This window comes from Elephantulus edwardii, unplaced genomic scaffold (genome assembly GCF_000299155.1).
Source record: "Elephantulus edwardii isolate Elephantulus edwardi_28Jun2011 unplaced genomic scaffold, EleEdw1.0 scaffold00064, whole genome shotgun sequence".
Lineage (NCBI taxonomy): Eukaryota > Metazoa > Chordata > Mammalia > Macroscelidea > Macroscelididae > Elephantulus > Elephantulus edwardii.
The window spans coordinates 9,242,660-9,254,463 of record NW_006399814.1 but is presented as its reverse complement, the minus strand read 5'-3'; the positions used below and the strand labels follow the sequence as shown (position 1 = coordinate 9,254,463).

The 11,804-nt window shown below is 50.3% G+C and overlaps 1 pseudogene; it reads right to left on the bottom strand.

Moving 5' to 3' along the window:
* Positions 1-4,083: 4,083 nt before the first annotated feature.
* LOC102862552 overlaps positions 4,084-11,804 on the bottom strand; it is a 42,676-nt pseudogene continuing 34,955 nt past the window's right edge.

Here is an 11,804-nt window from a genome sequence, read left to right as displayed (position 1 = left end):
GATTTTGATCTGTTTGTAGGATGTTTATGAGTCATAGTCAGCTTGATGGCACCTAACAAGAACAACAATGACAACGTAGTGTCTTGGAGATCTGTTCAGTGCAGTGCTACCTGTCACCCAGAGTCAGCTTGGCTGGGTTTTCAAAATGAAGAGAGACAAATGGACCCTTTTAGTGCCGGTGCCTGAAAGAATCTCAGACACTGTCATTGAGTTGATTTTCACTCAAGGTGACCCCACATGTGCTGGGTTGAACTGTTTCTCTGGGCTTTCAAGGGTCTGACCATCTCTGAAGCAGGTTGTGAGAAAGTTCATGGCACCACAGACTGTATTCGAACCTCCCAACCTTTGGTTAGTAGTTGAAGGTTTACTCTGTGCCACCTAGAAACCTGGCTGTTATTGTGTGCTGTTGAGCTGAAACTTACCCGTAACTGATCCTCTGGCGGGCTTTCAGAGCCAGTGAATCACATGGGAGAAGACTGCCCATCCTTCTTCCATGGAGCAGCTGGAGGATTCGAACTGGGTGCCTTTTGGGATTGCAGCACTGCTTCTTACCACGAGGCCACCAGAGCTCCCTAGGGACCTAGCTAGAAACGATAAGAGAACAGGAGCAGCAACAACAATATCAAACTCGCAGCCAATGCAGGGCAGAGAAGTGCCCCACACAACGTCCTAGGCTGTGATTCTTTGCTGAAGAAGACTCCCTTGGAGCTGCTGCTGGATTTGAACCACTGATCTGGTTAACAGTCAAGTGCTCACCCACTGTGCCACCAGGCTCCTTCTAGTCTCAGAAGCAGGCTGACATTCCAGCCGCAGCCTCACCGGGCACCAGCAGCATCAAGCACCACTGATCCAGGTTCTCGCTGGACCCCAGAGCCCTCGCTGCCCGTCTTCCCTCCCCCTCCCTTGTCTGTCTTCAGCTCCTTCCCCTCTGCCTTCCTGGAGGAGGTGGTGCTGGGTTTCCTTGCTCCTCTCACCTACCTTCCTGGTGAGGTCTTCTTCTCCAGCTCCTGCCCCGCTCTGAGGACCACTTTCCAGGTTCCCCTTTCACTCCAGCCCTGTGCTTCAGACCCTCATTGCTCAGGACACAGCTCCCCTGGGGAGTCCACCCCAGTCTCACCTTACCCAGTCAGAGCCCACCACTTCCTGGGTGCACCCCACCCTGACTCCTGATACCCACCTCCTTGACTGGCCCTGCAGCACTGGGTCCTGGCCTGACACCCGGGCCTCCCTCGGGATGCTTCCCTCTTCACCTGAGCACCAAGCCTCTCTGCCGTCGCTTGTCTTTAAACTGGTGCTGCCCCGTCTGCCCTGCCCTGGCTGGTCCAGTGCTCACCCTCTATTGAAGGCTGCAGCAGCTTCTCACGTAGCCTCCCTGCCTGTCCACCCCCATCCTCCTCACCCCAGTTCCACACCTGCAGCTGGAGGGACTCCATCTTGGGAACGTGATCACGTGACCGGCTCTGATCCCTGCCCGGCTCCCTACCCACAGGGGACACCCAGGGTTCAGGGTTCTTTGTGTCTTTCTGTTACTGTGGACTCTTTCCCCATGTTCTCGTGCCTACTGCACCCCTGCCTGTCCAGGCTGCTTGTAAGGTATCCTGCAATCCCCAGACCCTTTCCTGGCCTTCCTGATGCACTCGTTACACCCACCTGGACCACCTTTCTTTCACAAAAGACATGCACGATGTCCCACTCACCAGGAGGGGGTGGGGAGAGGGATGACTGGACACCGAGCGCACCCCAGTGCTGAGGAACAGGAGGGTGAAGTGTCTCCCACAAAGGTGAGTGACAGGAGGGGCCTCTCCTGCCTCCGTCATCCTCCCCTCCCTCTCTCCCTCATCCCAAGCCGCCTGGGCTGCAGCTGGAAGCCGGAAGGTTCGAGAGGGCCGAACTGGACCAGGCCCAGGGGCTGAGTAAGAGCTGGCAGCCTCGGGCTGGGTGTGCAAACAGCTCCGAGTGCCGGGAAATGCCTCGAAGGCCGGGGTGCCTGGGAGTTGAGCCGCTTCCCAAAATAATCCAGGGGCAGCTGTCGGGATTCTGAAAGCGGGCCTGGCTGCCCGAGCCGCAGGAAGCCCCGGCCGCACACCAGCCCCACTCTGGGAACAGATGGTGAGGAGACATTTTTTTCCTCTCTCACCAAGTCAGCTGGTAAACCAGCAGCTTGTCTGGAGAAGTGTGTTTCTTCCCCTCTCTTTTGGCAACAGATCAAATCTGCCCCCACCCCCATCCCAGTTCCTCCTTTTAAGAGCTGGGCAGAGTGTGTGTGTGGTGGTGGTGGTGGTGGGGTCATTGCAAGCCTTCCATGCCCCAGGGCTCATGGGGTCTTCTCCCTTTGCAGGGTCTATCCCAGAGAGGGCCTGAGCATCTCAATCAGCGGGGTCCGGGGTGAGATGATGTAACCCGCACTGGCAGGCTGGCTGGTTGGAGAGGTCAGGGCTGAGATGACAGGGGCTGGCCACCAAGTGACTTACACACAAGAGACAGGAGTGTAGGAAGCCCCGAGTTCCAGTCCCAGCTGGGCAAGCTACTGCCCCTCTCTGAGTCCAAGTTTCCTTACCTACCACGTGAAAGTGATCCTCCCTGATTGGTTTAACCCCAGGGTGGGGTTACACAGATTGATTGAAAGAACGAGTCTAAGGGTATAGTTATCATGCTCAACTTCTAGCCAGACGTTAGGGGGTGGAGCCCATGCAGAGGGGCCTGGGCAATCGATTTCCCGAAGATCAGCCATTGAAAACCCCCTGGAGCTGATCCCACTGACACACGTGGGGTCACACGGGACTTGCTGGTCACCGGGCTGGCTTTTGTTAGGGTCTGCATCAGGCAAGGCCAGAAGGAAGTGAGGAGAGGTGGGGCAGAGGGGATGTTGAGACAAACGCCCACGAGGTAAGAGGGGGCCGACGTTCAAGTCTGGTGAAATGGAAGAAGCATCGGAACCAGGAAGCAGTGCTAGGCACAGCGCTGGAGCCCCAACACGCATGGCAAAGGCGGCCCTACCCAGAGCAGCGCGGTCAGCGGTCAGCTCTAAGTGCATGAGTGACGTCAGAACAGGGGACCAGAGCTGCCCACCACATCATCCCATCAGCCCAGACTCAGGCCTGGACACATCAAAACGCAGAGCCAGCGAGCCGTACTGATGCTCGAGTCATGTGACCCACTGTCTTTCACCATTTCTCCACTCCTGGGGATTGCCCCAGTCCAGGTTCTCCCTCCCTGAGACACATCACTTCTAACAAATCCATCTTTTCTTTCACCTTAGTCCTGTCTCCTTGCCTCTCCTCTCAACCACAAGCTCTAGCAAAGACACCCTGGGATTCCCTCGAGCAGGGCGTAACCAGGCTCAAGCTAGGGGATTCACCCACAGCCAATCTTCCACTGCCTCCCACCCAGGCCAGTTCTTTGCCTGGGCCTGCGGGACTGAACCAGGGCCTTCACCATTTAGCATCTTGAAAATATTTTCAGTTAAACAGTAGGAATGGCTTGTATTTATTGGACTTTATCTTTGTTTGGAGTCCTTGACATGTGAGGCCACACCTTAAAACGAATATATGTTAATGGTGGCAGCCAAGGACTGGCCTCTGCTAACAACATGTCCCAAATACTCAAGGTGACACTTCACCGTCCTGGCTACCAAGGAACACCCAGGGTGCGCTTTCTCCAAGACATACTCATTTGTTCTTTCAGCAGAACACAGGATATTCAGCACTCTTCTCCAACACCACAACATCTAATCCCCCCACAGCCCTGAGTCATAAGGGCTGCTAGGGACCGGCCTTCTGTATCAGTAGAGATTAAAGGGGAGGAAATTGAGCATGGAGAGTGTTGGACTCTTGGTACCAGTAAGAAATAATGTCCAGGAGTGGAGTGCATCTTGTTGGCCCAGGACTCCTGCTCCGTGGAGCTCCTTGATAGCAGGAACGCACGGCACCCAGGGATCACCTGGAACGTGTCAGCTTACCTGAACCACTTCCTCTTCCTCCTGGGCACACAGACTACATTTCCCAGCCTCCCTTGTAGTTTGATGGGTCACGCTTCCTGTCCGAGTCAATGATATGTGAGTAGGGGTGATATGCAAACCTTCCTTTAGGACCCTTTGTTCTTGATGGCTGGTACAGACAGGAGATCCTGGGCATGCCGGGAGCCATGTGTGAGGATGGAGTTCTCACCGAGAGCGGAGCTGCCTGAGAGCCAGGGAAACACGCTCTGAATGGTGCTGGATCGTGGAGGAAGAGCAGCCGGATGCCACCTGGAGACAAGGATGGTGAGACTTTATCTGACAAAGTTTGACCTGTTAGCAAGAAGATCCAGTTCTCGGGAAAAGACCTCATGCCGGGGAAGGGAGAAGGCCAGAGAAAGAGAAGACGAACCTTCAGGAGGATGAACTGAACTGGACAGCGACTATCACAATGGGCCGGAGCACACAGAAACTGTGAAAATGGTGCAGCTAGCCAGGCTCAGATCTGTTGTTCATAGAGTCAACTCAATGGTACCTTAGCACAGCGACTCTGAAAATGTAGCGAGTCAGTGAAAGAGAGGAAGGCTCTCACCACGCTGGCAGACAGCGACAGCAATGGACAGAGATGAGGCTGGCACAGGATGGGATGAGGTTTCCATTCAATTGGATTATAGGAAACACTAGCTTCAGAGTGCTAAAGAGCAATGCTATCAGTTTAAAGACTAAGGTGTGCCTGATTCAGACCATGGTCTTCTCAATTCCTTGCCATGCATCTGAGGGCTGATATTGAGTTAGGAAGACAGATGAGGAATCAGAGCCTTTGAATTGTGGTTCTGGAGAAAAGTATTGAACATATCATGGATTTCCAAGAGAACAAACAGGTCAGTCCTGGAAAGAGTGAAGCCAGGGTCAAGGATTAGGAAGCTCTGTCTTGCATACTTTGGGGATGATGGCAGAAAGGACCACTCCATGAAGAAGGACATCATGCTTGGAAGGACAGAGGATCAGCACAGGAGAGGAAGACCCTGGATGAGACAGATTGACCCAGTGACTGCGGCAATGGGGGCAGGTGTGTCAGAGAAGTGTCACATCACAGAGCTATTGTTACAGGGTTGCTCTGAGTTGTAGTTGACTCGGTGCCACCTAACAGCACCAGTGGCAAAGGGGATTCAGTGTTGCACTGTTAACTAAAAGATTGGCAGTTCGAACCTACCATCTACACCATGGGAAGTGGTAGTGGCTTCGGTAAAGAATTACAGCTTTGGGAACTCCAAGGGACAGTTGTCCTCTGTCCGACAGGGTCACTGGGATTTGGAACTGGCTCGAGAGTAGTGGCTTTTGTTTGTGTTTTTTTTTGTTTTTTTTTTTTTACAGCTGGATTATTGTGGCTCCAGTGCCTGTCAGAAATGCTTACGAAAGGAAACCAAGCAGCGTAATGAGGCGACTGGGCAGAACCGAGGCTGCCTCGTTCCCAGGCAGGAGGAAGGCCATTAGGGTGTCCCAGAGCAGGAGGCCGATACTGAAGCATCGAAACTGCAGGCCTGGGACCAGCTGCTCCCTCCAGGGTGAGAACACCTCTTCTGTGTTGGTTTGCAGAGGGAGGCCTGGGGCTGGGTGGGCAGGCACTGGGGAGGCCAGGAGGGGCCCAGACCTTCCCACGTAGTGCACAGATGTTGTGTGTGTTATACGACTTTTGCTAACTGTGCAGCCACCTCTTGAGAAGTATCTGTCGTAGATAAACTTGTATCCCCAAAATACAAGTATATGAGGATATACCGTGGAAGCCATGGACTTATCCACCACGATCTCATAAATAGTTGTAAAAGGATTAAAGATGGACTGCTGTTGTTACTGTTGTTGTTGGGTACCCTGGAGGTCACTGTGACCCATATCGACCCCATAAACAACTGATCCGAACCGGATCCCAACCGGTGCCGTCCTCGCCCTCGTCAGTGTACTTGAGCACATTGTTATGGTCACAGTTTCCATCTAACTGAGGAGCTTCCTCTCTTTTGCCGGCCTCCCATCTTTCCAGGCCTGATGTCCCTCTCCGAGAACAGGTCTCTCATAACAACGTGCCCTAAGTATGCGAGGTGACACTTCACCGTCCTGGATAACAAGAAGCACCCAGGGTGCACCTTCTCCAAGATACTCATTTGTTCTTCCAGCAAAACACGGGATATTCAGCACTCTCCTCCAACTCCACAACCTCTAATCCCCCTACAGCCCTGAGCTGCAAGGTTTGTTCCACTAGGGACCGGCCTTCTGTATCAGGAGAGATTAAAGGGGAGGAAATTGAGCATGGAGAGTGTTGGACTCTTGGTACCAGTAAGAAATAATCTCCAGGAGTGGAGTGCATCTTGTTGGCCCAGGACTCCTGCTCTGTGGAGCTCCTTGATAGCAGGAACGCACGGCACCCAGGGAACACCTGGTACAGCCCAGAAACACTGAAGGAAACAAGGTCTTTCCTCCACCACGAACAGTGGAAAAGGACTTTCCCCAGAGCTGCACCCTGGACCGGTCTCCTATCCTTCCAAACTGTGAGAGAATACATTTCTGTGAAAGCTATCCACCTGTGTTCTCTCTGTCACAGCAGCGTTAGAGAACTAAGGCAGTGTCCTGTGTGTGTGCTCCGGTGTGTGTTCATTGTTCACATATGCTGGTGTTTTTGTTATGTGTTGTCAAGTGACCTGTGACTCCTAGGAACCCTATGTACAACAGCTCTAACCCTTGACCTATCGTGAGACAGTCTTATTGACCCCCCCCACACCTAATCCCATTGCCCCACTTATCGTGTCAATCCATCTCATCTGGGGTCTTCCTCTCCTGCACTGTCCCTCCCCCCTTCCAAGCATGATGTCCTTCTCCAAGGATTGATCCCTCCTGGCCCATATGCCCAAAGTATGTGAGACGGAGCTCACATTCCACGGTTCCAATCACTACTGCCTGCTTAAAACTGTTCCTCTTCCTTTGCGTTCCCATATTTGAGGGCTCGGTCTCAGTTGCCATATCTGCTAGTGTGATCTATTGTGCTCAAAAGTACACAGAGTTTTTCGAAAGCCTGCTATTTCAGAAGTGGATGGCCAATCCTTCTTCCTAGTCTGTCTTCATTGGAATGCTCAGCTTTAGAATCTGACAGACAAGCATTTCACAGAAAGGAACAGATGAAAGATATTTCCCCATTATAGTTTAGGGAAAAAAATTACAGTAAGCAGCAAATTATCCTTCTTCCTTCACATGCTTAGAGAGGGATTTTTTTCATTTATATACATTGTTTTATTTATGTACATTTTATTTTATATCATAATTTCTATACATTGTGTTTTGCATTTTTAATTACTACTGATGTGACTTATATGACCTTATCTCGTCACCTTGCCAATTCCTTCTACCCACCTGCCCGCTAATCTCTGGTGTCCTGGTGATTTCTCCTCCCTTTTTCTGCATCCCTTCTCCACTTCTCCATCTCTTTTTTAAGTTGTACACATCTTGTTCCTATTTGCTCATTGTAATAGCCTTATTTTCCTTGTTATAATTCTTCCCAAGTAGAGAGGGGATTAAAAAACCCCTTTTTTATTAGAAATAATCTGAGCCGTATAGATAAGGTGGAAGAATAGTACCAGCGTTCTCGCATACTCTCCCGCACACGCTTGCACGCTCTTCACATTCGTAGCCTCCTCCTATTGAACGATGATGATGATGATTCTGTCCTGTCGCAGCTGCTGCTCTTAGGAGCTCTGGTCTCAGGCTCCAGCAAAAGCCTCAGAGGAGGTTCTGATTGGTCAGATCTGGGACACATGACCACCTTACGGCAGTGTCAAGGTTCACCCAAGTGGTGAATAGCAAGCAAAGGGTTTGTTCCATTTCCAGAGGAAGCTGGGAGAGGCAGGGCCCTGGGCAGACACCACTTTTCCTGTGCAGAACAAGGCCTCTTTCCATCAAAATATGGGGACCCCGCTGCTGTGAGCAGAGGAAACCCGCAGGGCACAGCATTTCCTCTCTTATGTTCTGCAGACCTCTCTGGGGGAAGCCCCTTTGCCTCAGGCATATGCAGATCTAGCAGCGATAACAGAGACCAGAGTCCAGAGAAAGACACCATGCTTGGAAAAGCCCAGGGTCAGCAAAGGAGAGGGAGACCCTCAATAAGGTGGGTTGACACAGTGGCTGCGGCCATGGTTAAGGACAGCGGGATGGTATTGGATGGGACAAGGACTTGTCTGCTGTCCGCGGGGTGGCTGTGAGCAGAGCTGACCCAACAGCATCTAACAATGAGATGCGCCCCGCCTTCCTGGAGCCTCATAGGTGAGGAGGGAGGGGCCCCCAAACCTGTACAGAGACCTGCAGTTTCACAGGTGCTTCCAGGTGCAGGACATAGTCAGCACAGAGTCTTCACGTGGAAGGTATCAGCAGGTTGGGAGAACAGAGAGGAGACGAAGCAGGTGGCCCAGTACCGAGCAGGAGCACGTGGCGGGGACAGGGGTGGGGAGGACGCTGGAACGGCTACGGGGTGATGGAGGAGACCTGTACCTGGACTCGGCCACATGGAGTCTGGATGCCTTGGAGCAGGCATTGCTACGGGCGGACGGAGCTGAGGGACCTTTAAGACTGAGATGAGATGTAGACTCGGACCAGGACCCACGCTGAGGACAAGCCTCAGTCAGGCCCTGTGGGCAGCTGGCACAAGTCAGGCATCCCACTTTGGGTAGATCAGTCCGATCTGTCAGGTTCTGGTCACGGTGTAGAAGATGCCCAGGGTGGAACGCTTCAGAGAGGACTAGCAAGCTCTCTCCAGAGACAGTGGCCACAGGCAGACACTCACAAAGGTGAGTAGTGTTAGGTTTGCTGGTGACAGAAGAAAGAAGTAAGAACAACCAAACACAGCCTATGATCAAAGAGTCAGACAGCGGGGGTGTGAGGAGGAACATACGTCTGGGGCCAGAGTTCCGGTATTTATGGGATCTTCTCCTTAATCTCAATTTCCCTCCACCCCAATTCTTCCAGCTTTTTTTGGCTGGTGGTGAGAGGCAACTCTCACTGTCATGGTGATCTCAGATGTTCTTCAAGGTCATGGTAGCAGCTGCATTTCCCCAAGGTCATGGTGCCCCTACTCCAAGCACAAAACTATGGAGGGAGAAGAGGTACCCATACATGGCTACGGCAGTTGTAGCTGTACATCACTCTATTGAGGATGAAGTCCACTCTGAACTGTGCTCTGTGTTTTCAGAGGTTTGAAGCAGGAGTGGCATCCACTTCATAAACCACCTGCCTCTGGAAACTCTATGCACTTTGAAAAATGATGATAATTATAGAAAGGCTTCAGGCCTTTTGTTCACGGGGTTGCTATGAGTCGTTCTCGACGTGACGGCAATCATCATCATCATCATCAACAACAACAATCTATCTTATCCAAACAGTTCCCCCGGTCTTTGTTCCAAGGTACCTCTCAGGGGATTCAAACCAGCAACAATTTGGTTAGTAGCTGAATGCATTAACCACTGCACGGAGTTGGTCTGAGCTCACTTGTGTTGCTGTAACAGAACTACCACAAGTGATGGCTTTAGCAAACAGGAGTTTATTCCCTCACAGTTTAGCTCACACACTGTAGATGAGCTGACTTTGGCTCACGACCACCTGCTGTGGGTTTCTGGGACTGTCCATCCTAACAAGAGCTGACAGCCTCGTTTTTCTCCTGCAGAGGCTGACCTTTAGTTAGCAGCCTACCAAGTAGCAAACGATGCCGCCTCCCCAGTTCAGGAAGCTGGGGCTGTGCCTCTCGTTAGTGTAGTCAAGTAGACCATGACTCAGGACCCTTTAAACAACAGATCTGAGCCTTGTTCCGTCCTGCGCCATCCTCAGGGTCTCTGTCCTGCTCAAGACCAATGTGGGAGTCACAGTGTTGACTCATCCCACTGACAGTCTCTCTCGTTCACTGACTCTACCTTCCCCAGCATGATGTCCCTTTCCAAGGACTGGTTCCCCCTGAGTATGTGAAACCAAGTTTCACCATCCAAGACTCTAAGGAGCACTCTGCTTGCACGGCCTCCAATGCAGATGTGTTTGTTCTTTTAGAAGTCCATGATACATTCAATACTCTTGGCCAACACAACAGCTCAAAGACATCAGTTCTTCTGTCACCTTTAGTCATTGTCCAATTTTAAGGTGTGTAGGAAACAACTGAAAAGACCATGGCTGGATCAGGCACATCTTAATCTTTCAACTCACATCTTTGCTCTTTAGAACTTTGCGAAGGCCCTTGGCAAGCAGTTTCCCCCAGTGCAACAAGTCTTCTGATTTATTGATACTACTTCCATGGGTGTTGATTGTGGAGCCAAGCAAAATGAAACTGCTGACAACTTCAATCTTGTCTCCATCTCTCATGATGTTATTGGTCCGCTGGTGGGAATTTTTGTTTTCTTGACGTTGATATGTAACCCATACTGAAAAGGCTGTATTCTTTGATATTTTGCAATGAATGCTTCAAGTCTTCTTCACTTTCTGCAAGCAGGGTTGTTTCATCTGCATAACACAAGTTGTTGATGAGCCTTCCTCCAATCCTGATATCACATTCTTCTTCATATAGTACAGCTTCTCAAGTTATTTGCTCAGCAAACAGATTAAATATTGTTGTTGTTGTTGTTGTTGTGTACGACTAGTTGAACCAATGCATAGCTGACTTTCTAGGAGTTTTCAGGATAGTAAATCACAGGGGATAAGATTGCCCATCTTTCTCTCACAGTGCAACTGGTGGGTTTGAACCCAGTGTCTTTGGGTTGGCAGTGCAGCTCCTTACCATTAAGCCAACAAGGCTCCCTATAGATTGGATAGGTCTAAAGGAAGGGCACAACCCTGATATACAACTTATCTGATTTTAAACCACACAGCATTTCCTTGTTCTTTTGGGATAACTGCTTCTTAGAGTATATGTCTCATATAAGCATAGTTAAGTGTTCTGGGGTTCCCATTCTTCTCAATGTTAGCCGTTGCTTGTTATGATCTGCACAATCAATAAAACACAAGCATCCTTATGGTCTTCTCTGCTTTCAGCCAAGATTCATCTGACATCAGCAATGAAATTCCTTTTGCCACAACCTCCTCTGATTCCACCTCGAATTTCTGACAGTTCCATGATGGATATACTCTACCAGGAATTTTTGAAAAGTCTTCAGAAAGATTTTACTTGCATGTGTTATTAATTATATTGTTTTATAATGTCCACATTCTGTTGCATCACTTTTTGTGGGGAATGAAAGCAAATATAGAGCTCTTTGATGAATTTGTCAGTTTACTGCACCGGCTTGGTCTTCTGGGTGTCTTAGCATGTGGCTCTTGGGACCTCAGTGCTATTATGTCACCCTTTTGGGACACTTACTATCCTTGGACACAGCATCCAGCTGCACTGCAACTGACAGTCTGCAGGATCCTGGCCCCTCACTCACCAATCTCTGTAAAACTAGCCTGTGTATCTACAGTCATGTGAATCATTCCCCTGATGGGTCAGAGTCTCTGGAAGACCTTTTAGTGAACCACCAGACCTAAAGGACATAGAGAAGTGGGGGAACTGAACAAAGGAGGAGCTGATGATTCTAAAAATCGTGGACTTATATAGCAGGCCAAGCATTTGGGACAATAGTGACTCAACACTTATTACTGTTAACTAGTAATCTTAGCAGATGAATTATAAAACCATTTGGGTGTTTCTTTGATGTTAGAAGTGATGCCACCAGTATTTCAAATACCAGCAGGATCACCCATGATGGACAGGTTTCAGACAGATCAAGAAACAGAACTGGGTATTATGGTTATCACAGGAGCCCACAATTAAGGTTGCATAGTGGAATGCACTTGGGAC